General features: G+C 46.7%; 1 long non-coding RNA gene across 1 annotated transcript in view; it reads right to left on the reverse strand.

Moving 5' to 3' along the window:
• Nucleotides 1-1421: 1421 nt before the first annotated feature.
• LOC138285262 (uncharacterized) overlaps nt 1422-25871 on the reverse strand; it is a 254665-nt gene continuing 230215 nt past the window's right edge. The window contains exon 3 of the long non-coding RNA XR_011201554.1: nt 1422-1943. This is a non-coding gene — a long non-coding RNA (uncharacterized lncRNA). The remainder of the gene's footprint in view (nt 1944-25871) is intronic.

Consider the following 25871-nt stretch of genomic DNA (forward strand, 5'->3'; position numbering starts at 1 on the left):
TCATAAAGGAGCCAATGTTCTGGACCACTAAGTCAAGATCCTTTTGGAGAACCAGTTATTCAAAATGAAGCAGTCATAGCTATGAATGAGGTTGAGCAGCAGGCAAGAGAAGACATTGTTGATTTTGAACAGTTAGGACAACAGCTAAACAATGAACAGAAATAAATCTTTGTTGAAGTAAAATATAAAATAAAACACAGATTTTTGCACAAAAAGAAACAATGTGCATGCTCTTCACTAAAACCACTACTACTGTACATCAGTGGTAAGGCTGGCACTGGGAAAACGTTCCAATTAAAGTTCCTACTGCTCATCTACAGAAGACTAGAGAATCAAATTGATCATGTTAGTAGCAGCAGCAACAGGATTAGCTGCCCACAACATTGAAGCAATTACTTTATGTAGGCTACTTATGCTTCCTGTTGAACATGATATTACACTGGAATACCAGATGTTATCTGATTATGCTTGTCACAAAGTTTATAGAGTATTGAAGATACTCAAGCTTTTAATTATTGATGAGGTGATCATGGTGCCAAACTTTATATTCGCCTTCATGCACTTATGAATGCAGGAAATTTTAAAAACAGAGTATGATGTACTGTTTGGAGGAAAGCATTTAATTGTCTTCAGTGACCTGCAACTCACCCCTGTGAAAAGACCACCTGTGTTCAAGACACTTCTGCATAATGAAACAAGAAATTCTTTGGGAATTATTGGGAATGTAAATATTTGGTTAAACGTTGAATACAAGGAACTAGGCATATGTATGAGTCATCTGACATAGAACATGGAAATATTGTGAAGGATATTAAAGCAGGAGTTTTGATCAAGAATGGAAAACATGCTTTAGATAGTCATCGTATGAAGAAATTATTTATATCAAATAGTACAGCAGCCCAACTAATGTACACATGTATTAAAGAATAAAAATTCGAACTCTGGTTTATGCCCTTACTTCAAGAGTGTTCCAACTTCAACAAACAATTATTAAAGAAAGAAAATATTTTAGAAATTATAGCCATCGATAAAATGGAACATCAGGGAGTCTCAGTGCTACTAACAGAAACACTATAAGCTAAATTTGATTTTTTGGAAAAGTATATATCAAAGACTGTATGATTGGAAAAGAGTTTCTGCAAAAATGGTTGAGTAATTTTGCTCCATAGTTTAGGTGTTGAGAAAGAGTTAGTAAATGGTGCAATAGGTGAAATTATTGATCTTATTCATTTTCCAGATAGAAATGAGATTGAATATTTGGCTGTGTATTTTGATCAGATTGATAGTGTGAAGCAGATTGGCTAATGTATTGTATGGTTTTTGCTTGTAAAAGATTTATACATCTGGCGCTCACGGTTTCCATTCTCTCTAGCTTTTGATGTCACTATCCACAAATCACAAGGTTTAAATATAGATACAGATTTAATTATTATTGGAAGTACAGTATTCACAGAAGGTATGTTATATGTTACACTATTGCGTTTTAGAACATTGTCCGGTTTGTACTAGGTACGAGAAAGTACCTTGCCACACATCAAGCATTTCTCCTTTTGGGCAACAACTTTTTTCGCTGGATGGAATGGAAAAAAACTTCCAGGCTGTGCTCTCCTTTCTTGCTGTTAGATCCTCTTCAGAAGAAGAGCTCTCTTCTAGAACTGCTAGATCCTGACTTCCAGAAAAAGATGCTTTGTTGGCTTCAGCAGATATCATCCTCTCTTATAGAGAAAAACAAATAAAAACACAGAACAAACAGCAAAATTGTAGCTGGGTATTAGCAGTTTGAAAATTCATAACCACACCCAAAAAGGTGGGGAAAAAAAGGGTGCTTACTAATAAACTGACTGAACATTGTTTCAACCAATAAAATCCTTTCTTTCTGAGTCATTCAAGATTTACAATGATGTCGCAATGTCATTGCAGAGTCGTCACGAGTACCGGAAAACCTTTAAAAGAAAAGTTCAAATTTATTTGCACTTAAATTTCATAAGTTTTAGTGCTTTTTTTTTTTACAAACGACTACCCTTAAAAAAATAATTATTAAGTCTCTATGTATGTATTAAATTACTGCCCAAAACATTCTAGATCTGTGTACATCCTGCAGACCCAGAAATACATAAAAGGATGGTTTGCAGCAGATTTGTGACTCCCTAAAAAACGTAAGGTAAATGTAGTCAAAAACACACACTTCTGAGTAATAACACAGCCATTTGTTACTTTCTCGCTCACATTATTATAACAAACAACCCCCCCCTCCCCCAATGAGGCAAGGCTGTTATTCATAACTACTCCACTTATAAACCCACTCACAGATCCACAAATTCACTTGACAAAAACAGTTACATAGACATTATACTTTAAAAAACATATTTTTAAAAAACCTTAGACATTCACTGAAAAAAACAAAGTTTAGCGGGACGTTATAGTTAGGAGATAGATTAAACAAAAAATGATTTTAGCAATTCACTGAAAAAAAAAACAAAGGTTACAGGGATATTATTGTTAGGTACTGAATTTACACACACAAAACCATAGAAATTCAGCAGTAATTGTTTCCAGCCCTAACTATAACTTATGTCCCCACAATGCAATGCTTATGACCTCACATATTGCATCACTCATGACATGGTCAGTGACATCACTGATGACTTTAGTAATGATATCTCAAATTACTGTAATTGTCACACATGGGATACATTTACGGTTCTGAGTGCACAGGCACAGAACAAATACACTGGAAATGTGCAAAATATATAAACTATGCTAACACTTTTTATGGGAGTGCTACAACTAGAAATTATTTAATTAATGGTAAAGAGCATAATCACTTACCAAACATGACAGAAGTAGAAGTGAGAAATATTTTGTAAACATTTAGAGAAGCAAGTACTAGTTCCCAAGAACCTACATGGGCCATATTAAAAATATATATTACCAAAAGTTCCTGAGTACATTACAGGTAAAACTGCCAGGAACCACACATTTAAAAAAGACTGATATCATGAAACAGGAAGGCAACAATAGAAACCCCTGCTGCTCCTCAAAGATTCCAACACATAGGACCTGATTATTGATATAATGGAATTTGAAACACCGTGGATGGGATATCCGTCATGTTTGTGTTGGTGTATCCTATCCACCAAGATCATAATCAGGTCCATAAACATTACAGATAATCTAACTACTACACATTGGTAAGAACCCTTCCTCATGTATGAAAACACTATCAGTGATAAGAGAGTTATAATTTATGCAACACAAATTACAAACTAAGATAAGCAAATAGTTGGATGTGGATGATGAATAGTACTTTTCACTTTTCAATCATTCCAAATCTCACAGGTTTACACCATATGTAGTACACAAACATACCTTTAGTGTATGCACTGCTTTCTAAAAGGCAAAGTGTTATATGCTATGAACTGCTTACCAAAATTAAATTACGTAATAATCATTGAATTTACTTGAATGTTAGATGCAGGTTGCTGGATTCTTAGGGGTATAGGGTAGGAAGTTAATTAGGTAATAATTAAAAATGGTTTATTCATTTAGAATTGATTATGTAATTGATTATTAATTATTTAATTTTTTTTATAATTATGTTTTATAGTTGCAATTTAGGTGGGCGCTGCTGGGTTTGTGGGGATATAGAGCGGGAAGTTAATTACGTATTCATTCTTCAAATATTAATTAATAATTAATGGATTATTAAGTATGTAAATTGTGTAATAGTTATATTTGAGCTGTATATTTTAGGTGTGGGTTGCTGGGTGTGTAGGGTATAAGGTGAAAAGTAAATTAAGTAATAATTAACAATTATTTATTAATTTAAAATTAATTTGTTGTTAATTATTTTTTATGTAAATTGTATAATAACTTTATATTTTACTTATATTTGGGTTTGCAGGGAAATAGGGTGGGGTGTTAATTAACTAAAAGTTAACTAACAATTAAGTATTTATTGTTAATTATTTAATTGATAATAAATTATGTAGATGATGTAAAACATATTTATGTTTGTTATATTTTCGATGCGGTTTGCTAGGTTTCTAGGGGTGTAAGGTGGGATGTTAAGTAATACTTAATTAACAAATTATTTCTAATTAATTAGTCAATTGATTATAAATGATGTAAATTGTATTATACTTCTTGATTATAGCTATATTTTAATTGTCAACTGCTAAGTTTATGGGGGTATAGTGTAGGAAGTTAATTAAGTCATAAATAAATAACTTTTTTTAATAGATAACTAATTAATACATTGTTTGATAGTCACATAATTTTTTTAGGTTATTAGTATTTTTTTTTATTAATTAATAATCATATTTTTATATGTTTATATAAATGTATCTCCACCAGCTCGCACATCCTCGCATCCGTCACAAACACAAAGAGGACAAACAAACATGCAGACTTGTACACAGACGCACTCAGTCCAAGAGGTGATGCAAATAGTTAGAAAGAAAATGGAAAGCCTCACAAGAGCCCACCTCCAGGAAGGCCTACAAGACCTCACTCAGGAGCTACCACCATGAACGGAAAGAGACCAAAAAGAAAGCTCTGACCCAGTGGATCAAAGCCAGCAACAACAAATACAAAGAACTCTTTATCATTGTCAAGGAATTCAACCATCCGGCAGCCACCTACAGGTCCCGCATCCCACCACAAGGACTCTGCAACCAACTCTCTGACTTCTTCCATGACAAGATATCTAAAATCTACTAGGAACTTTGACCCTCAACCACACCCTACATCTCCTCTGACCTACACCACTAAAATCACCCCCTCACGGAATTGACCCCGATGACCAACAAAGACACAGCAGCTGCAATGGCATCCATCCACTCGAGGGCCTCCCAAGGGACAATGTCCCTACCACTTCTTCAACCTAGGGAGACCCACGATAAACATGGCACTCACAAAAGTCATCCACACCTCCATCAAAAAAGCCACTTTTCCAGAAGTCTGGAATATGCAGAAGCCACCTAGCTCCTCAAGCCATCCGCAGAGCCCGAAGTCCTCAGCAACTACTAACCCCTCTTTTTGCTTCCCTTCCCTTCCTAGCCAAAGTCATAGAAAAAGCCATTAAATGTCAGATCTCCCACTACCTTAAACACCAGGAACTCCTCGACAGCTCGCAGTCAGGTTTCTGCAGCATCCACAGCACTAGGAAACCCTGATCGCAGCTTAATGGCATTTGCACCATATTAGATCAAGGCCACAGTGCTGCACTCATCCTCTTGGACCTCTCGCTGTAGCCTTTGGCACAGTCTCCAACAACACACCAGAGTCCAAGGACCAGTCCTCAAGTGGAGAGCCTTCTTCCTGACTGGAAGAATGCAGCAGGTAAAGCTCTCTCTGTTCATCTCAGAAGCCAAATTCCTCATCTGCGGAGTCCCGCAAGGCTCTTCACTCAGCCCCACTCTCTTCAACATATGCATGACTTCTCTAGCAAGCATCATTTGGACCCACTGACTCAACATCATCTCTTACGCCGACGATACCCAACTCGTCCTATCCCTCTCATAAGACACCAATGCCTCATCAAGTGATTTCAAAATGTGCATGACCAATGTAGACATCTAGATGACAGACAACAATCTCGAACTCAGTGCTGATAAGACGGAAGTCCTGATATTCTGCAAACCTAACTCACTCTGGGACTCCACCTGGTGGCCCACAGAACTAGGCTTCACCCATTCACTGTCCAGCTATGCCAGAAACTTGGGCATCATCCTGGGCACCAAGCTCACAAATCAACGCAGTCATCTCTGCCTGCTTTCACATACTTCGCATGCTCAAACAAATTGTCAAATGGCTCCCGCTTGACACCAGAAAGACCAGACTGGGCTACAGCAACATCCTCTAATATGGCATGTCTGCACACCTGCTACACAAGCTGCAAACTATCCAAAACTCCGGCATCAGACTAATCCGCAACCTTCCTTACCACACATATATCACACCTCACCTCTGAAAATGACACTGGCTCCCAATTCCGAAACGCTGTCATTTCAAGTGCCTACAAGGCACTTCATAACCAGGTTCCCACCTATCTCAACGATTCCATCAACCAACTAGGAACAGCCACTCTGCATCACTTGTGCTCACCAATAGCCCCTGCCTCCATAGAAGCAAGACTGGAGGTAGAGCTTTCTCTTATCTGGCATACAAAACCCGGAATTACCTCCCCAGCACATCAGGACAGCAGTTTTAAATATGGATATCCCAAGAAACTGAAACACTGGCTCTTCAATTGATCCTTCTTGTAGGACCTGTACATACTCAGTGCATGGATACCTTCACGAGGGACAAGTGGCTCGCTCTACAAATCCACATTAAATTACATGTGTAGAAGTGTGAAAAAATGTAATTCTAAAGTTATGTTAAAAAATGAATGTAGCCCATTTGCAGCTGAAATTCCTTCTCTTCCCTCCTTTCCTCTGTGGTCAGGCCATGGCTGGAGACACTACTCCCTGGTTTAGCAGGGGGAACAATTTCAGGGGTAACAACCCCCACTGCTGACAAAATATCCTCTGAATGGGCTTCTCATCTGAATGGGCTTCTGCCAGGCCCTCAGCGCCTTTTGGTATTCCTCCTTTATGGAGGCTCCCCGGGTAGGTACTCCGATCCCCTTGCAGAACCCCCTCAGCTGGTTAACAGTGTATGTCTCCAGCTTGGCTAGGTCAAAATCTTTAGCTCCTGCTGGAGACCCAGCCTGTCGCGCCGCGCGAGCCGAGAGCTCGACTCAAGCCGGGCGTTCGGCTCGGGCCGCGCACCGCGTTGCTAGGACGCGGCGCGCCCCCAGCCTCTCCTGCGCATTTCGAGGCCCCAGACTTGCATGGGGCCTCGTTCTACCTTCTGCTTTCCACTATACTAGGGGTCTATGACCCCTCTTACCTGTTTTTTCGTTTCTTTCCCTTTTTTTCTTCTTTTCTTCTTTTCTGCAGTCTTTTGTTGTGCCTTTCTTTATGTCTTTTCCCCCTTCCCAGATTCCTGTTCTTTCCCAGCATTCCTTGTTTCCTATTCTCTATGGTTCCTATTCTATTCTGTTCTATGTGTTGTTTCCCTGTCTAAGATGGTGTCCTTTTACTTCCTGTGGGTCACTTCCTGTTTTTTAGTATATAAGGGCTGTGTTTTCTTCTTTCTTTGCGCTGCAACACTTTCTGCTCAGTTAGTGTCTTCGCTCCTGATTTCCTCACCTTTTGGCTCTGGATTTCAGCATTCTGTGTTTCCTGACTTTTGCTCCTTTTGGATTCCTGTTTGTTTGTTCTTGTTTTTTCCAGGAATCTTCCTGTTTGGAGGTTTTTCCCCTTTTTCTAAGGGTTTTTTTCCCTCTGGCGCTATTTTCTGAAGGGCACGGTCTGTTCTTGGCGTCTCCATTGCCTACAGCACCGTGGCTACCAGAAAGAGTCGCCCCTTTTTGGGCCAAAGTCGAACATTGAAGATCCACGCCACCAGATCTGCAAATTCCAGGCGCCAGCAGCACGTGAGTCGTGACAGATTGCAGCGCCTAACCATTCCGACGTCCTCAAACACCATGGATGACACAGTGGCGGCTGCTGCAGATCCGGAACAATCTCTTTTGACCACGATTCAGCAACAAGCTCAGGAATTGCAACAACTACGCAATGAAAATGCTGCGTTACGACAGGCTTTGGCTCTCCGCACCAGTGATGTTCCAACTATCTCCGCTTCTACCCCTTGTTTCTCTGGTGAACCAACCAGGCTTCGCGAGTTCCTGGATGCATTAACAGTGTACTTCGCCTTCCGACCTACCCAATTCTCCCACGACAGGACCAAGGTGGGTTATCTTATCAGTGCCTTAACCGGTCCAGCCTTGGCCTGGGCAACCCCGATGGTGTCCTCCAACGACCCTGTATTGTCGGACTATTCCACCTTTGTGAGTCGTTTCAAACAGATGTTTAGCCGTCCTGGATTGGAAGCCTCTGCTGAAGAAGCCCTATGTGACATCCAACAAGGCTCTCAAGACGTCCTGCAATATATAACCCGTTTTCGTCAGCTGGCGGCAGAGACCACTTGGGTGGAACGTACTCTGGTAACTTTATTTCGTAGAGGACTCAAAGAAGAAATAAAGGATGAACTAGTACATTCTACCAGAGCGGAAGATCTTCGTGGCCTGATGGATCAAGCACTGTCCATCGAATATCGTCTTCAGGAACGGAGATCGGAAAAGAAAAGGAGTAGAGGGTTTTCCCAGCCAAGTAGCTCACGAGCTTGCCTGCAGCGTTCCGAGGAACCTCGCACTCCTGCTAGAGACATCGAAGGGGAACCCATGCAGGTGGATACTACCCGAGGTCCGCTCTCTGCTAGTGAACGAGAAGACAGACGCAAGAGAGGGTTGTGCCTGTACTGTGGTTCTGCTGGTCACATGCTTCGTACCTGTCCTGTACGTCCGCCCAGGCCTTCGGGAAACGCCACCTCCCGTCCTCTGTAAGAAGGGAGGGGACGGGATCTACAGCTATACCTTCCATCAGCTCCTTTAATGACAATACAACCGCCTTGTTCATTTTTCCTGTCCTGTTACAACTTCCTGACGGTCGTCAAGAAAAGACTATGGCATTACTAGACTGTGGTGCTAGTGGTATATACATGGACAAGACGTGGGCTGCTGCTCACCAAGTTCCTACACAAGCAAAAGAAGTACCCGAACAGGTACACACCGTGGATGGATCCTTGATATCCTCGGGTCCTGTAGACACTACTACCCTGATGTTAAGTCTACAGGTGGGGAACCATCAAGAACATATTTCCTTCGATCTTATCACGTCCCCCAACCATACCATTATTCTTGGAATTCCGTGGTTCATCAGACATAACCCGTATATAAATTGGGTAACCCGGACAGTTTCTTTGTCTTCGCAATTTTGTCATGAGAACTGTTTTACTTCCGACAAGTATTGGTCTCCGAAAAGATCCTTAGATACTGAAGGTGCCACTGGTATGTCCATTAATACGGTCCAAGGGGTCCCAGACCACTATTTGGAGTTTCAGGATGTTTTCCAAAAAACGTCGAAACCTGTGCTACCTCCACATCGAGAATATGATTGTGCTATTCCATTGGAATCCGGCACAATTGTTCCTTTTGGGAGGATGTACTCTCTCACGGAACCCGAAAGGGAAGTTCTAAAAGAGTATCTGGACGAAAATATACAGAGTGGTCTTATTGTTCCATCGTCGTCTCCGGCTGGGGCTCCTCTCTTTTTTGTGCCCAAGAAGACAAAGGATCTTCGTCCTTGCCTGGATTTTCGAGGTCTGAATAAAATAACAATTAAAGATCGTTATCCTTTGCCTCTCATCAGGGACATACTAGAAGCTATCAGAGGGGCTCAACGTTTTACTAAATTAGATTTACGAGGAGCTTACCACCTTTTACGCATAAAAGAAGGCGACGAATGGAAGACAGCTTTCAGGACTCCATTTGGCCATTTTGAATATAGGGTTATGCCGTTTGGTCTCACTAACGCCCCCGCAATCTTCCAGAGATTTATGGACTCAGTGTTTTCAGACCTTCTGAATCAGACAGTCGTGATCTACCTAGATGATATTCTTATTTATTCTAGAAATCCTGAACTCCATTCTTCCCATGTGAAACAAGTTCTTCAAAGACTTCGTGCTCATCAACTATTTTGCAAACCAGAAAAATGTGAGTTCGACATGACGGAAGTCAAATATCTGGGCTATCATTTAAGTCCCACCGGCATAACTATGGATCAAGAAAAGGTACAAGCTATCCTAGAGTGGCCTTCTCCTTCTTCCATAAAAGAAACACAATGTTTCCTAGGGTTAGCAAACTTCTATCGACAATTCATTCTAGACTTTGCCAGACTGACTAGCCACATAACTCACACCTTAAAAAAGGAAAATTTAAAGAAAGGGTTTGTCTGGACTGAAGCGGCTGAAGCAGCCTTTCAAGAATTAAAGAGAGCCTTCACCCAAGCCCCCATCTTGAGACATCCAGATACCACCAAACAATTTATAGTCGTAACTGATGCTTCTGAGAGAGCCATCGGAGCTGTCTTACTCCAACGACAAGAGGATGATGGTCTTGAACATCCTGTTTTCTACTTGTCTCATATCCTTTCCACAGCTGAACAACACTATTCTGTACTGGAAAGGGAATTATTGGCTCTGAAAACAGCCTGCCTTGAGTGGAGACAGTTTCTGATGGGTTCCAAGGAACCATTTGAGGTGAGGACAGACCACCGTAACCTACAATGTCTACGAAATTTTGTATGCCAGAATAGTCGTCAGGCCCGCTGGGCCTTTTTCTTCAGTCAGTACGATTTTTTCATCACATATATTCCTGGATCTCAAAACATTCTGGCTGATGCTCTGTCTCGCCGATATCCAGAGTGTACTCCTTCCTCATCTCAGTATCTTCTGGAACCCAGTAAGATCATTGGAGTGGCTCAGTCTTTCCTGGAAGAAGTACAACTGGAATACGCCAACCTATCGGACCACGACATAGAAGAACTAAGACCATTATTACATAAGAAACAAGGATATTTTTATTATCAAAACCTGATATTCCTCCCTACTAACAAGGTGCAAGAAAAGGCATTACAAATGTGCCATGATTCACCTGTAGCTGGTCATAGAGGCATCAAGGCCACACAAGAACTTCTTTCACGATTTTTCTGGTGGCCTACCTGGAAGCTGGATGTGGAAAGATACGTTCAAGCCTGTCCCATATGTGCCCAAATCAAGATACCCCATACCAGACCGGCAGGATTACTACAGCCTTTGCCTGTTCCACCGGCCCCATGGCATACCATCTCTACGGATTTTATGTGTTCACTCCCACCATCAGCAGGAAACCGGGTCATCATGGTCACTGTGGATTCTTTCACGAAGATGGCTCATTTCACTGCCCTGAAAAGGCTACCTACTTCTCAAGAACTAAGTCAAATATTCATTGATCATATCTTCCGTCTCCATGGACTTCCACATACCATAATATCTGATAGAGGACCTCAGTACATTTCCCGATTTTGGAGGCATTTTTGTAAAACACTAAGGGGGTCATTCTGACCCCGGCGGTCATAGACCGCCGGGGCCAGGGTCGGCGGGAGCACCGCCGATAGGCCGGCGGTGCCCCGCAGGGCATTCTGACCGCGGCGGTAAAGCCGCGGTCAGACCGGCAACACTGGCGGTCTCCCGCCAGTGTACCGCCGCCCTTTTGAATCCTCCAAGGCGGCGCAGCTAGCTGCGCCGCCGAGGGGATTCCGACCCCCCCTACCGCCATCCAGTTCCCGGCGGTCCGCCCGCCGGGAACCGGATGGCGGTAGGGGGGGTCGTGGGGCCCCTGGGGGCCCCTGCAGTGCCCATGCCACTGGCATGGGCACTGCAGGGGCCCCCGTAAGAGGGCCCCTACGAGTATTTCACTGTCTGCTTGGCAGACAGTGAAATACGCGACGGGTGCAACAGCACCCGTCGCACCTTCCCACTCCGCCGGCTCGATTACGAGCCGGCATCCTCGTGGGAAGGGAGTTTTTCCCTGGGCTGGCGGGCGGTCTTTTGGCGACCGCCCGCCAGCCCAGGGAAAAACTTAGAATACCCTCCGCGGTCTTTCGACCGCGGAGCGGTATTTCGGAGGGGGGAACTCTGGCGGGCGGCCTCCGCCGCCCGTCAGGGTCAGAATGACCCCCTAAATATTAATAGAGCCCTGTCTTCAGGGTTCCATCCTCAGACCAACGGCCAGACCGAGCGTCTGAACCAAGGACTAGAGCAATATCTTCGATGCTTTTGCAATTCTACCCAAAGTAACTGGAACACTTACCTCTCTATAGCTGAATTTTCCTACAATAACTCAGTCCATAGTGCCTCCAAGGTCACTCCCTTTTTCTGTTCTTATGGTTTTCATCCTACCTCTTTTCCTACTTCTCCACAATCCAACTCTCCTTTACCCGCTATTACCTATTTCTCCAAACGCCTTCTCCAAATCCATAGACTAATTCGATCTAATTTGTTACATACCAAGAGATATATGAAGAAGGCTGCAGACAAGAGACGTGCAACCAATCCAGACTATCATCCGCAAGATAAAGTCTGGCTCTCCTCCAAATTCTTACCCTCACGTCTTTCTCAAAATAAGTTCACACCTCGTTACTATGGGCCTTTCCGTATTCTTCAGTTGGTCAATCCTGTCACTGTCCGTCTTCACTTACCTCATACATGGAAGATTCATCCGGTCTTTCATGTTTCTCAGCTTAAACCTTATGTGCCTGACCCTTACTCACGTCAGTTTCCTTGTCCACCTCCTGTACTCGTGGATGATGTTCCTGAATATGAAGTACAGGAAATTTGTGACTCTCGTCTTTTTCACAAACGCCTTCAGTATCTGATTCATTGGAAGGGTTATCCTCTCAGTGAATGCTCTTGGGAAGATGCATCTTCCGTTCACGCACCTCTCCTGATTCAACGCTTTCACTGTTTATTTCCTCTCAAACCTGGACCTTCGGGAGGGGGACCTACTGTCGCGCCGCGCGGTGCGGCGCGAGCCAAGAGCTCGACTCAAGCCGGGCGTTCGGCTCGGGCCGCGCACCGCGTTGCTAGGACGCGGCGCGCCCCCAGCCTCTCCTGCGCATTTCGAGGCCCCAGACTTGCATGGGGCCTCGTTCTACCTTCTGCTTTCCACTATACTAGGGGTCTATGACCCCTCTTACCTGTTTTTTCGTTTCTTTCCCTTTTTTTCTTCTTTTCTTCTTTTCTGCAGTCTTTTGTTGTGCCTTTCTTTATGTCTTTTCCCCCTTCCCAGATTCCTGTTCTTTCCCAGCATTCCTTGTTTCCTATTCTCTATGGTTCCTGTTCTATTCTGTTCTATGTGTTGTTTCCCTGTCTAAGATGGTGTCCTTTTACTTCCTGTGGGTCACTTCCTGTTTTTTAGTATATAAGGGCTGTGTTTTCTTCTTTCTTTGCGCTGCAACACTTTCTGCTCAGTTAGTGTCTTCGCTCCTGATTTCCTCACCTTTTGGCTCTGGATTTCAGCATTCTGTGTTTCCTGACTTTTGCTCCTTTTGGATTCCTGTTTGTTTGTTCTTGTTTTTTCCAGGAATCTTCCTGTTTGGAGGTTTTTCCCCTTTTTCTAAGGGTTTTTTTCCCTCTGGCGCTATTTTCTGAAGGGCACGGTCTGTTCTTGGCGTCTCCATTGCCTACAGCACCGTGGCTACCAGAAAGAGTCGCCCCTTTTTGGGCCAAAGTCGAACATTGAAGATCCACGTCACCAGATCTGCAAATTCCAGGCGCCAGCAGCACGTGAGTCGTGACACAGCCAGAGACATGTTTAATGAGGATTAAGTTAAAAATGTCAGGTAGAAAACAAAACTGCGGAAAAAGATAACAAATCAAGTTGACCTTTAACTGTGGGTAGGTAGTGTACATGTAGCTATTGTATGTCACTGCACAAATACAAGTCCTATGCCACCAACGTTAGAAATGGGGTCTTTGCTCAGCAGTCAGGTTATCCCCTGTCGGAGCAAGGACCCTCTCTCTAGTCAGGGTAAGTCACACACAATCCAAATTATCCTCTGTCCACCCTCTGGTAGCTTGGCACTGAGCAGTCAGACTTAACTTAGGAGGCAATGTGTAAAATATTTGTGCAATAAATCATACAATAACACAGTATAAACACCACAAAAATACACCAAACTGTTTTAGAAAAATATATGATATTTAATAAATGCAGGTCAAAACGATCAAGATTTGATAAGTACATGTTGAAATATAATATTAGAAAATGATAAAAAAAAGAGCCTTTAGTTCTTAAAAAGCAACAAGTGTCTCTTGCAAGCACAGAGTACCTGGTTTACGTCCAAGTTATCCGCAAGGGACCGCAGAGGAGGAGATGTGTGGAAAACGGGGAGGCGTGCGTCAGTTTCTCTGGGCGCACACAGACGATGCATCAATATTTTTCACGCAGCCAGGGCCGTGCATCGATTTCCGGTACGCGGACTTGGATCCTCTTCGGGTTGCGGAGTATTTGGACGCCCCGGGGATGATGCAGAGAAACCCTGGATGTGCTGGACAAAGTCACAGGAGCTGCGTAGATCCAGTGGGCGATGCAGGGAAATTTCTGTTGCACGACAGGAGCTGCGTCGATTCTTCTCATAGGAAGTCGGGCTGCATCATTCCGGCTCGGCTCTGTGTCGATCCAGTGGGTCGGGCGTTGAAGTTCCAGTCGCAATGCTGGCACTGCGTCAATCTCCACTTGGGGAGCCGGGCTGCGCCGTTCCGGTTCGGCGTGTGGTGATTTTCTCACCATGATGCGGGCTGTGTGTCGTTTCTGGCAGGTTGTGCATCGAAATTTCACCGCACAAGGAGTTCTTTGCGGAGGTGAAGTCTTTTTGGCCCTGAGACTTCAGAAAACAGGAGGCAAGCTCAATCCAAGCCCTTGGAGAGCACTTCTCAGCAGAAGCAGAGGGCAGGAAGGCAGCAGGGCAACATCAGGGCAGCAGTCCTTTGCTTGCAGAAAAACAGTCAGGTCAGTCCTTTGGGCAGCCAGGCAGCTTCTCTTAGCAGGTTGCAGGTTCTGGTGCAGAGTTTCTTTCCCAGGAAGTATCTGAGTTGGTAGGGTCGAATGCCCTGTTTAAATACCCAAATGTGCCTTTGAAGTGGAGGACACTTCAAAGAGTGGCTTAGAAGTGCACAAGGTCGCCTTTCAGTTCCATCGTGTCTGCCAGGGTCCCAGTAGGGGGTTTGGCAGTCCATTGTATGAGAGCAGGCCACCGGCCTTTGACATGTAAGTGTCAGGCCCTCCACCCTCCCAGCCCAGGAAGACCCATTCAGTATGCAGATGGGTGCAGGTGTGACTGAGCATCCTGTGTTTTGGGTTGTCTGAGTGAAATGCACAAGGGAGCTGTCAACTAACCTAGCCAGACGTGGATTGGAGACAGGCTGTAAGGCACAGAAGGATTTGAGTGTAGAGAAATGCTCACTTTCTAAAAGTGGTGTTTCTAGAATAGCAATATTAAATCCAACTTCACAAATAAGCAGGATTTTCTATTACCATTCTGGCCATACTAAATATGACCATGGGCCATATGTACGAACACTTTTTCCCATAGACACAGAATGGGTAAAAACCTTTGCTACATCTGGCCCCTGGTTACTCCTTTCAGATCAGAAGCTACCACTCAAACAGTATATGAGGGTAGCCCTAATGCTATCCTATAAAAGGAGCAGGCCTCACAGCAGTGCAAAAACAAATTTAGGAGTTTTACACTACCAGGACATTTAGAACACACATGTTCCTGTCCTGCCTTGTACCTACATAGCACCCTGCCCTATGGGCTACCTAGGGGTTACCTTAGGGGCGGCTTATACGTAGAAAAAGTTGAGTTTAAGGCTTGGCAATTACTTTTAAATGCCAAGTGAAAGTGGCAGTGAAACTGCACACACAGGCCTTGCAGTGGCAGGCCTGAGGCATGGTTAAGGGGCTAGGTATGTGGGTGGCACAACCAGTGCCACAGCCCACTAGTAGCATTTAATTCACGAGCCATGTCTCTCTGGCCCAGCGGAGATCATGGCGGTGGCCTCTTGGGCAGTAGGGCAGGTGCTGGCGGTGGCCTCATGGGCAGCGGGGATGATGGCGGTGGCATCCTGGGCAGCGGGGATGATGGCGGTGGCCTCTTGGGCAGCAGGGCAGGTGCTGGCGGTGGGCTCCTGGGCAGCGGGGCTGATGGCGGTCTTCTCCGCCATGCTGCTCTTCCCAGACCTGCTGACTTTCTTGTGGCCCTTCCCCCCTTGGAAGGTGTCGCAGCTGACTCCACACTCCCACCTGGACCCCTGGGAGCGGCTTTGGTGGCTGGAGCCTTCCACCTCTCCCACCGGGCACTGGCCAACTTTTGATGCTTCACAGGTGGGGGACTGTCCGTGCTGTGGCCCTGTGCCACACTGGCTGCCCTGGTGGCCGGTGAACTCCATATTCCGGTGACTACAGGCACCACTGGTCCTGGAGATGTTGTGGCTGAGGTGCGAGGTTGGGACCTAGGAGACTTGGGCCCTAGGAGTCGGACGGGGTGGGGGAGGTGTGGGAAAGAGGTCAAGGTTGGGAAGGAAAAGTTTTTGGGAGACACTGGGACGGGTAGCTGGAGGGGGTTTGGGAGTGGAGGAAGAGGTTGTGGTTGTAGGAGGTGTTCGTTTGGTGACTTTGGGTGAAGGTGCATGCGCTGGAGGCAGTCGTGAGGTGGATGGCTGTTGGGTGGGTGTGTGCCTGCGTTTGTGTATCTTGGGAGGGGGCGTCACAGACACACTGGGAGAGGACACGGACGTGTGAATGGTAGTGGGGGTGGTGACTGCACGGAAGCGTGGTGTGGTGGTGTGTGTGCTGGTGATGGCAGTAGTGGCTGTAGATGTAGTGCATGCAGGTGTGATTGTAGACGAGACTGGGAGGGAGGAGGGAGACGAGGAGGAGGGGGACACAGTGGAGGCAGTGGATGTTGGTGTGTCTGCATGTGTGTGATGCTTGCATGAGTGCCTGTGGGATGTGTGGTGCTTATGTTTGCTTGAGCTTCCCTTGTGTGTTGACTTGTGTGTGCATGCTGGTCTGAAGGTGAGCTTGGGAAAGGCTGAGGTACAGGGGATTGGGTCTGGGTGGAGGAAGTTGGAGGGGGGAGGCTAGAGACAGGGACAATGGCTGCCATCAGTGCTGAGGCCAGAGTCTGAAAAGCTTGCTGAAGGGCCGCCTTACCAGAATGAATGCCCTCCAAGAATGCATTTGTTTGTTGCAACTGCCTTTCTACACCCTGGATGGCATTCAAAATGGTAGACTGCCCAACAGTAAGGGACCTGAGGAGGTCAATGGCCTCCTCACTGAGGGCAGCAGGGGTGACTGGGGCAGGGCCTGAGGTGCCTGGGGAGAAGGTGATGCCCACCCTCCTGGGTGAGCGGGCACGGGGCAAAGGCTGAGGGGCTGCTGGAAGGGCGGTGCTGGTAAGGGGGGTGGCGGCTGTACCTGTAGATACGGGGGCCACAGATGTTGCCGCCACCACAAGGGAGCTCCCATCAGAAGACGAGTCTGTGTCACTGGTGTCATCTCCAGTCCCCGCCGTGGAGCTCCCCTCGCCTTCCGTCCCACTGCTGAACTCAGACTCCGTAGTGTCGCCCTCCAGGGCCATGTGGGATGCAGCTCCCTCCTGCTCCAGTGCACTGCTCCTCCACCTGATGATGCTAATGCACACAAGAACAGGGAGACCACAAAAAGGGGGGACGACAGAAGAAAGACATGTTCAGTGCATGCATTACCGCTACCGTTGGCAGACACGACAGACACAGAAGCCCCCTGCACTACGCCGCGCTCTTGGGCTCCACTGTTCAATCCCTGGGACATGGCCTACAAGGCTATGGACGACATCTGCACACATGGATGACACAGGAGCATGACTAGGTGTACTTGGCACTGTACAGAAGTGGGGTGGGGTGCCACATGGCCTGCCTTACGAGGGACCTTGCCTACTAAACTCGCCCTGGCCTAGGGAAACCCACAGCCCACCTCCCCCTCCCAGACACCTCCACTGTGCGCGAAATCAGCAGCATGAGAGTGTACTCACGCCCTTGTGGCTGCTGTGATGCCCCCAAGCACCCATCCAACTCCGGGTACGCCACCGCCAGGATCCTGAACATCAGGGGGTCATGGTGTGACGGGTACCCCTTCCATGTTGGGAGGCCATCCCCAGCTGAGCCTCCGCCGTCTTCTTGCTCCAGCGGCGAATGTCCTCCCATCTTGTACGGCAGTGGGTGCACCGTCTGTGGTAGACCCCCAGGGTGCAGACGTCCTTGGTGATGGCACGCCAAATATCTTTTTTCTGGTTGGCGCTGACCTACATGAATTGTACAGGGGGGAAAGAAATGTTATTACCTAATGCACCGTCACAGTCATTGGCCCCATCCCTACCCTTGCCATGTGGCACATGCACTCATCGTAGTTTCATGCAAGCCTCAATCTCCCCCCCACCATCTTTCATCCACCCCACTCCACACAGGCATAGCCCATACAGCATGCTCCCTGTGTACTTACCTGTTTGTCTGGAGGACCGTAGAGTAGCGTGGACTGGGGGAGGACCCCATCCACGAGTTTCTCCAACTCCTCCAATGTGAAGGCAGGGGCCCTTTCCCCAGACACTCGAGCCATTGTCTCTTCCAGACCGAGGTCACAGTAGCACTTGCAGTGTAGGTCCTCTCCTGTCGAAGATCAGGTATCGAGTGATTGAACAGATAAAAAATGTCGGTCACGTCCGCGGCGGTGCGTACCGTCACCGCCGGCGTACATCGTCATTGGCTCCTGGGACCCATAGGGTCCAATGTTAACCAATGCAGCATTGCGCCGCAGTCTTCGACCGCCTACCGCGACGGTGTACAACGCCAGCGCAGTTACCTCACATCCCATTGTCCCACTTTACAGGTCAGGCAGCCACCATTTCAGGGGCCCACATTGCTTAATTTTTAACTGCGTCACACATACCTAGGCCTAGCCTCAACACACATGCAGGCCACTTTTTGGATTATGATTTGTGTTCTGTTTAAGCTGTGGGTACGTACCTCTGAGTTGGTTGACTCTGTGCTCGCTGTTGTCCTTCATAGGCACCGTCCGCTGGGACATGTGAGGAGATGGCGGCATCCTCCAGTGTAAAGACCACTGGTGGACCTGTCAACAATGGAGGAAAGACATGTGATCATCACTTACAGGCTTGACCGTGCCACAATCCAGGAACTGTGTACCCAGCTGGAACCAGACCTGATGTCAGCTATCCGCCATCCCACAGGAAGCCCCCCTCAAGTGCAGGTGCTGTCAGTACTCCATTTCCTTGCAAGTGGGTCATTTCAAACAACAGTGGCCATAGCATCAGGGATGTCCCAGACTATGTTTTCCAAAGTATTGTCCAGAGTGTTGTCTGCCCTGCTGAAACACATGCAGAGCTACATCGTATTCCCTCAGGTGGAGAATTTGCCTACGGTGAAAGGTGTTTTCTATGCCCTGGGACATATCCCCAACATCATAGGTGCCATTGATGGGACACATGTGGCTTTGGTACCCCCCGCAGGAGTGAACAGGTGTACAGAAACCGGAAGAGTTATCATTCCATGAATGTGCAGATGGTGTGTTTGGCAGACCAGTACATCTCTCATGTTAATGCCAAGTTCCCTGGCTCAGTGCATGACGCCTAAATCCTGCGGAATAGCAGCATCCCTTATGTGATGGGTCAACTCCAGAGGCACCCTGCATGGCTATTAGGTGAGCACCTGGAAGCAAGACAGTGGGAATGGTTGTCTGGGTCTGGGGATATCCCTACAGGTTAGTGTGTGTCTAACAGTTGTCCCTCACCATTTGCAGGTGACTCTGGTTACCCCAACCTGTCATGGCTACTGACCTCAGTGAGGAATCCCAGGACAAGGGCAGAGGAACGCTACAATGAGGCCCATGGACGAACTCGGCGGATTATAGAGCGGACCTTCGGCCTCCTGAAGGCCTCCATATGACAGGTGGATCCCTATTCTACTCACCAAAGAAGGTGTGCCAGATCATTGTGGCCTGCTGTATGCTTCACAACTTGGCTTTGCGACGACAGGTGCCTTTTCTGCAGGAGGATTGGCCAGATGGTGGTGTTGTTGCAGCTGTGGAGCCTGTGGACAGTAAAGACGAGGAAGCAGAAGAAGAGGACATGGACAACAGGAACTCGGTGATCCTGCAATATTTCCAGTGAGACACAGGTAAGAATACAGAGTACAAGAAAAAGGAAAATGAGCTACGACCAATATTCAATACTATCCAAAATAATATACAAAACAAAAAAACAATAACATTAATTCAAAAAGTGATATTTATTACATATGTATATACAGCAAAAACAAACACAAATATCTAAATTGTACAAATATACAAATATTACACAGGGAAGTAAACAAATACCAATCCAGATACTCTATAAACACATGCACATATAAAAACATTTATTGACAAAAACAATAGTGCCACACAAGATAAGACAGTGAAAATAATAAAACCATAACAATTGACAAATATATAACTCTAAATTTCATAAATACATTTAAATGCAAATTAAATATATACTTATTCTCTTTTTGGAGCCGTAATAATGCTTACAATGATATCATACTATTATTCAAATCATAATTATGTCTCCATCTTACTTAATAATAACTAAAAAAAACAGAAAGTTTTGGCACCATAAATTCATAATCCATCCAAACAATAGTAGGAACCAAGCCTACGTACGTTTCGGCGGTCACCTTCTAATTTATGAGGCCGCCTTCATCAGGGCAGTTCATTTTCAATACTTAACAATATAGAATGCCACAGATTTTATCAATTCTATTGTCCTTCCCGTTGATATACATCCAGGCGCAGATGTAAATGAGTTCCCAGAACACGATGAAAGAAGAACTAAATTTTCTAATTCTAACATCGATTCACAAACAAATCCGAGATAGTCTCTATGATGAGGAATATCTCAGGGCATCCTTCACATAACTTTCATACATCATAGCCCTTCCGTCTTATGATTAGCAAATCTCCTCTGTGCACGAATTGCGGACACCGAACTAAAAAGGCAATAATACAGACCTGCCTACTACATGTACTTTAACACTACTACCTCTCTACTGTCTGTCGTTTTCACCCAGTGTATGGTCACTGAGTTGTCACTTTCCCTTACGATTTCACAGATGTGGGTCCCACAGTGTGACATCTGCTTTGTTTCCTCATGGACTAGAGCTGTGTGACATAGATATGTTGACATTACAATTGAAAGAGCATTTTGGCATTGTAATTGCTAATACACTATTTTGAAATCACAGACTGACTCCAGATTGTTTTGTGCTGTAAGGGTGTTTATTTAAGTGCTCAATATTGGAGGGGGTTGTAAAATGGTGAGGGGTGATGGTGGAGGAATGTCCATGGCAGAGTCCAGTCTATTAGTCTCACAGGTGCATTGCCCAAATGGGCATAGGAAGTGGAGCTGGGGCAGTTTGAGGATGGACAGGGTGACAAAGTGGGACAGAAGGATGACATTCAGGGTGGTCTCATTTCTTGGCGGGTGTCTTGGCATTGTTCTCTGTCTTTGTCCTGGATCTCAGGGATTGTTTGCGGGGTGGTTCTCCCTCTGCAGGGTGTGGGGTGCTGGTGTGGTGATCCTGTGGTGGGGCGTCCTGTCCACTAGCGCTGGCGGAGGTGGTGGGCAGTTCATCGTCCATGATAGTGTCAGGAACCCCTTGTTGTGCCACAGTGACCCTCCTGGTGTTGAGTACTTCCTTCAGCACCCCTACGATGGTGCCCAGGGTGGAATTGATGGTTCTGAGTTCCTCTCTGAAGCCCAAATACTGTTCCTTCTGCAGGCGCTGGGTCTCCTGAAACTTGGCCAGTACCTTTGCCATCGTCTCCTGGGAGTGGTGGTAGGCTCCCATGATGGAGGACAGGGCCTCGTGGAGATTGGGTTACCTTGGCCTGTCCTCCCCCTGTCGCACAGCAGCCCTCCCAGTTCCCCTGTGTTCCTGGGCCTCCGTCCCCTGGACCATGTGCCCACTACCACTGCCCCCAGGTCCCTGTTGTTGGAGTGGTGGGTTAGCCTGGGTTCCCTGAAGTGGTGGACACACTGCTGCCTGACGTGTCCTGGGGACAGAGGTATGGGCCCGCTGGGTGGGTGCTGTGCTGGTATTTCCAGAGGGGGGAAGCTCTGTAGTGGCCTGTGACTGTGTCAGGGGAACCGACTGTCCCGAGGTCCCCAATGGGCCGGGCTGGTCATCTAGATCCAGTTGGACAGAGCTGCTGTCATCACTGTGGGCCTCTTCTGTTGGTGGTGTGGACATGTGTGGACCCTCCTGCCCAGTGACGCTGGGTAGGGGTCCTGCAGGAGTATAAAAGGATGTTTATTACATCTGTGTGTGGCATGGTGTGCAATAGGTGGGTGACCGTGTACCCCAGTGCTTGCATTCTTGAGTGGGACCTTGTGGTTTAGGGGGGTGTATGGGTATGTGCAGTGGCCATGCTTTGGTGATGGGTGTCCATGCTTTGTTGTTGCACACAGGGCTTGGTGTTGGGATGTGTGGTTTGTGATATTGAGACATTTGTGAGGAGTTGGAGTGATGGGGGTGAGGGTGGGGGAATGTAATGGCATGCAGGTAGTGTGGGGGATGTAATAGTAAAGCTTTGACTTACCTGAGTCCATTCCTCCATCTACTCCTGCGAGGCCCTCAGGATGCAGAGTCACCAAGACGTGCTCCTCCCATGTTGTTAGTTGTGGGGGAGGAGGTGAAGGTCCGCCGCCAGTCCGCTGAACCGCAAGGTGGTGTCTTGAGACCACGGAATGCACCTTCCCCCGTAGGTTGTTCCACCTCTTCCTGATGTCATCCCAATTTCTTGGGTGTTGTCCCACTGTGTTGATCCTGTCTACTATTCTGCGCCATAGCTCCATCTTCCTAGCTATGGAGGTGTGCTGCACCTCTGATCCGAATAGCTGTGTCTCTACCCGGACGAATTCCTCCACCATGACCCTGAGCTCCTCCTCAGAGAACCTGGGGTGTCTTTGCCGTGCCATGGGGTGGTGTGGGTGATGTGTGGGGTGGTGTGTGTGGTGATAAGTGTGGTAATATTTAGTGGTGTGTTGTGTGAGGTGCGTGGAAGTTCTGTGGGTGATGGTATTGTGTGCCTGTGGATGCTTGGTAGTAGTTTGTAGTGTCTCTCTCTGGCCTTCTCTCGGTAATTGTGGTCGTAGGGGTTTGTGGGGGATGTGGGTGTGTGTTTTATATTGTATTGGGTGTGTGGGAGTGGTGTGTGTATGTGTATCAGGTGTGTGTATTTGGAATTGTCCAATGTGGCTGTGTTTTGTAAGAGTGGGTGTATTTTGAGCGCAGCGGTGTGTACCGCCAATGGAATACCGCGGTTGAAGACCGCTGCGTGGATTCGTGTGTCGTGATAGTGTGGGCGTATTTCTGTTGGCGTGACGGTGGAGGATTTGTTTTTGCCAGTTTATCACTGACTTTGGTGTGGCGGACTTGTGTGAGTGTCTGAATTTTGGTGGATTCCGTGCTGTGGGTCATAATAGCTGTGGCGGAATTCTGTGGCCGCAGCGGTCTGTTGGCGGTCTTCTGCGCGGCGGTAAGTGGTTTTTACCGCCAATGTTGTAATGACCGCCAATGTATGCTCTGTTGCATGTATGCTGGCCATATTCACAGTACAGACATTAGTGAGGCACAAGCACCTGTCACATGCTGAATAGATGTAGCCACTGGGTCGCAGAGGCTATACTCATTTGACCAGACATATAGCTGAGGATAGTGATCCATCACTTCTGTTCCTTTGGCCTGTAACACTGAGGAGTAGTGATCTGTGGCATAGAATGTACACAAACTACAACAACAAACAGTGCTTGATTGACCAATGTACATAGCCTTATGTTGTCCCTGGAGAGCAAATTGTTTGTGGATTGAACACAGTTGTGTTCTAGGTCACTGGGCCAATAGGCAAGGCACATCAGAATGCACCACATTACATATCTGCACTAACAGTCACTCATCTACTGTGTCACACATGGCTCATCCCTAATCATCAGGGGTAGATGTCAGAACCTAACACATTAACTCTGTAAAGTGAGAGGCAGGAATATGGCCTGTACTCACATCCTTGTGGCTGCTGTTCTCCCCTCAAATGCCCATCAAGGTCTGGGTAGGGAACCCCCAGAATACGGGCCATTAGTGGGGTCGTGGTCCAACATGAGCCTTGTCCACATTGGGAGGACAGCCCCAGCTGGACCTCAGCGATCTTCCGGACCCTGCTTCTTAGGTTCTCCCACCTCTTCCGTCAGTGGGTGCTCCGCTGGCTGTGGAGCCACATGGTCCGCATCTTCCAGGCGATCGCTCTCCATATCTCCTTCTTTTGATGGGCATTTACCTGCATGGATGTAAAAGATGAATCAGGAGATGTCAGTTACACGTTTTGGCACGAATGGTTGTCACACCAGGCTACTGACATCAGGTAACCCATGCTCCAGCAACAACTACTGTGATGTGAGCCACAATGAACACCACACATATGGCTTTTGAAAGGTAAACTCCTTAGCCCTGAATGGATCAACACATTCACACTCTGCAAGATTGACTCACTGTATAGAGCCCCTAGAGGTAACTTCCATAGTACAGACTTCACCATTACACTTGAGTGACACTGAAGGAGCTGGAATGATGGGTACAGAAAGTGCCTTCCTTGTGCATGCGTGGACATGTGGCCTACCAAATGCAGACTAATGCAACTTCATGTGGTGGGTTCTGTGTTACGCACCTGTACCACAAAACACTCCTTTGGACATATGTGTCTATCCTACAGACATGGCATCCAGCATACAAAGGCATGCATTGCACAGTTTCTGCCATGTAATCAAGGTACTGACTCACAAACCATGGCCTCCCAGGAATCAACATGCTGTCTGCACTGTGGGCCTGTCATTTGTACAATAAGCCTGTACAGGACAAATATGACTTATGTGAAGATGATGGCAGAGCTGTGGGAGTAAGGGGTCTGTCATGAGTCAAAGACACACATTGACAATGATGCAAAATGCACATATGGACTACTTCTGAGATGCACCTCCATGCCCATTCCTAATCAAGTCAATGGAATGAGACATTCAGGGCAAGTTTTGCCACTAGAGCATCATATTGTCTACATGCCAGGATCTGCTGGTGTACAGGGAGTGGGCATAGTGTCACAGTTGATTAGCCACAGTGTCTCTCCTACAGACTGGAACAGGTCCCATACTGGGAGATACATTTCATAGGCCCTGGTGACTGCAGGCTGAGCGTACAGAACCTACATGTGACTCACATTTCCATCACTTCAATGCATAGTAGTACATCATGTGGCCATCAGCTATTTGGCATGTGGTTTGTGTGGCAATCTGAAGGGAAGAGTGAGTCAGGATACAGAATGCAGACAACAGTTTTGCAAGGCCAGAAATTGGATCGAACGATCTGTGGTACTATACACATTGCTTGCAAGAGCCTCAAATGACACATACAAGATGCATACATAGCTCATGCTGTCATGCACATACATGTTGTCCAACATTTACAACAATCATGAAGAAAGAGATATCATTGGTTGGCAGTAAAGTCTCCTTGCCTAATTATGTGCATCCAACACAATGAGGATCTAGGACCCCAAAAACCTCACACAACACAATGTGACTGAACCTAACATATAGTACTGGCCACCAATACCTGCACAATTGACATCCCATTGATTCCACACAGACTGCAATAACAGGCACCCAAGGAGTCCAACTGGCCAATTGTGCCAATTAGGTATTTATCTGCTCCTCTGGTGAGCCACAGAGCTGTTCATATAGGGGTAGGACGTCATCAACAAGCCTCTCCAGCACCTCTGGAGAGGTAGCAGGAGCCCTATGGGCCTGCTGGAGGTGGCATGATTGCTCACAGAGGTGGCACACCACAGCTCAGGTAGTGGAGGTGTTGCTGGCAGCAGTGTCAGGAGTCAAGTGAGTGAATGTGCACAACATGGCGGTCACGTCTGCCATGTACATGGTCATCACCAGTGGCCTCAAGTATACTGGAGGGACAGGGAGATTTCAAAATGGTTAATTACAGTGTTAATTACAAATAAATAAGGTGCACTGTTTCAAAGGGATGACCTCAGGTCGAAAGGGCACTATTGAAAGTAGAAGTGAGGGCCCTCACACACCCAGTGGGTGTCATGCTTCATCATAGGCCCTGCTCCTCGTCGGGCTGGCGCTGCAATGTCCGACGGGCCCTTCGAGGCGGGCTCTTTGCCAGAGAGCTTTTTGAATGTGTGCCGTGGTTAAACGTAGGAGTAGATTCAAACCTAC

The sequence above is a fragment of the Pleurodeles waltl genome, chromosome 3_1, assembly GCF_031143425.1.
Source record: "Pleurodeles waltl isolate 20211129_DDA chromosome 3_1, aPleWal1.hap1.20221129, whole genome shotgun sequence".
NCBI classification, from domain to species: domain Eukaryota; kingdom Metazoa; phylum Chordata; class Amphibia; order Caudata; family Salamandridae; genus Pleurodeles; species Pleurodeles waltl.